Below are 2,571 nucleotides of genomic sequence, written 5' to 3'. Positions count from 1 at the left end.
GGTGATTCACGCCTGTAGTCCCAGCTACTGGGGAGGCTGAGGCAGGAGCATCACTTGAGCCCAGGAATTTGAGGTTGCAGTGAGCTATGATGACGCCGCTGCATTCTCGCCGGGGTGACAGGGTGACAGAGCAAGACTCTGTCTCCAAAAAAAAAAAGATACTTAATACCTACCATGTGATAGAAACTGTGCCAGCTGCTGGGGATGCATCAGTGAGCAAAGTAACCAGGGTCTCTGCTCTCTTGCTACCTCAAGGCCTTAAACACCATCTCTGCCTTGATGAGTGGCTCTAGTGTGGACTTCTCCCTTGAACTCAAGGCAGGTATGTCCACTTTCCCTTCCAGCATCTCTATTTGGATGTTTGAGCATCTCAAGCCTATCTAAAAGCCCCTGCCCTCTCTCCCAGCACATAACCTTCTGCCCTTGCCGTCTTCCCCATGTCAGTAAACGGCAATATCATTCTTCCAATTGCTCAGACCAACAACCTGAGTGGAGTCTCTCTCTTTTAAATTGCATGCACAGTCCATTAGCAAATCCTGTGGACTCTACTTTCAGAATATATCCAGGCACTTATCCCTTCTCACCGTGTTCGGGTCCAAGCAACCTGCATTATTGCATTTTGCCTCCCAACTGGCCTTCCTGCCTCCGCCTTCTTCAATTACGGTCTCTTCTCCACACAGCAACCAGAGTGAACCTTCTGAAACATTCCAGATCGTGTCACTCCCCTGTCAAAACCCTTCATGGCTTCTCACTCTCTTGGTACAGGCCAAGACCTTAGGATGGCTCACAACACGCCTGCCACCTGCCCTGCTTTACCTGTCTGACCCCACCTCCTTCCATGCCCTCTTGTTCACGCAGAGCCCACACTCCTGCCTCTGCACTTGCTGGGCCCTCTGCTGGACTGCTCTTTCCTTGTGGGTCCTCATGGCTAAATCCCTCCGCTAATTTATGTCTTTACGCAAATCCTCTCTGGAAGTCGAGATTTTCCGCAGTCACCATATCTGAAATCCCCCTATCTGGACATTTCCTTTCCCCCATCCTAATTAATTTTTCTTTTTAGCACTTGTCGCTTAAAATACACTCTTTGTTTTCCTTGTCTAAATTATCATTTCTGAAAAAATTATTATTTCTGAAAAACTTCCTGAGGGCACCAGCAAGATAGTAAGTAGATGGTCGTCACCTTTGGCGCTCTAAGTTTCCTGGAACACTTGGGTGGGGGAGCAGGGAAGGAAATTCTCCAAATTCCTCTGCAGAGTCCACAGTGAGGTGTGGACATTTGAAATCTGATCCCTTTATTTTATTTTTTTTTTCAGCATATTATGGGGGTACAGATGTTTAGGTTACGTATGTTGCCCTTATCCCCACTTCCCCTGATCCCTTTAAGTTATCTTCTCAGATGTGAGTTAGGCCTTTACTATATTTTCATCCAATTGTCCAGAGAATAACACACACACTTGCAGATATGCTCATACGCCCCCTTCCGAAGGATCGATATTAATTCTCAGAGATGGTACCATCTCTAAATCCAAAACTGGAAGAGAACAATTATCCCAGCAGCCACAGTGAGAGGCTCCCTGGCTGATACTGGCAGTCTGTTTGCCGTATGATTATGCAGAGTTGTGTTAGTTCCTTTTGCATTCTCTCTTTCCAAATTATCCCTTTTGGACCTGATGGAAATAAGAAAAGCGGCCCAATGCTGATCTACATGCTACTTTTTTGCTCTGTTTTGGTTTGTTTGGGGTTTTTTTTTTTTTCGGTGTGTGTGTTTTAACCATTTTTAAGTGTACAATTCAGTGGCATTAATTACATTAATTACAATGTGCAACCATCACCACTGTTTCCAAAACTTATCACCCCCAAAAAGAAAGCCTGTAACCATTAAGCAATAGCTTAGCATTCCCTCTTTCCCAGCTTCTGGTAACCTCTAATCTGCTTTCTGTCTCTATGAATTTAATTTGCCTATTCAACATAGTTCAACCGGGTGCCGTGGCATGACCTGTAGTCCCAGCTACTCATTAGGCTGAGGATCACTTGAAGGCCAGCCTGGGCAATGTAGTGAGACCCTGGCTTAAAAACAAACAAATGAGAAAAGATATTTCATGTAAGTGGAATCATAAAACATCTTTTTTTTCTTTTGTTTTAGAGACAGGGTCTCACTTTGTTGCCAAGACTGGAGTGCAGTGGCATGCTTATAGCTCACTGTAACCTCGAATTCCTGGGCTCAAGTGATCCTCCTGACTCAGCCTCCCAAGTAACTGGAATTACAGATGCATGCCACCACTCTTGGCTTTTTAAAATTTTTTGTAGAGACAGGGTCTCACTATGTTGCCCAGTCTTGCCTCAAACTCCTGGGCTCAGGTGACACTTCCACCCTGGCTTCCCAAAGAGAACTTCATTCCCTTTTATAGCTGAATAATATTCCATTGTATGGATATATCACATTTTATCTATTCATCTATTGATGAATACTTAGGTTGTTTCCACCTTTGGCTATTGTGAATGGTCCTGCAATAAACATTGGCTTATAAATATTTGTTTGAGTCCCTGTTTTCAATTCTTTTGGATATATAC

General features: G+C 44.2%; 1 protein-coding gene across 1 annotated transcript in view; it reads right to left on the bottom strand.

The window, feature by feature from the left end:
- AICDA (activation-induced cytidine deaminase) overlaps positions 1-2,571 on the bottom strand; it is a 61,148-nt gene that overhangs the window by 57,924 nt on the left and 653 nt on the right. The gene's annotated exons all lie outside the window — the stretch shown is intronic.

This window comes from Propithecus coquereli, unplaced genomic scaffold, assembly GCF_000956105.1.
Source record: "Propithecus coquereli isolate 6110/MARCELLA unplaced genomic scaffold, Pcoq_1.0 Scaffold124, whole genome shotgun sequence".
Classification (NCBI taxonomy): Eukaryota; Metazoa; Chordata; class Mammalia; order Primates; family Indriidae; genus Propithecus; species Propithecus coquereli.
Note: the sequence above shows the minus strand (reverse complement) of the source record. Positions and strands in the feature narration are given on the sequence as shown.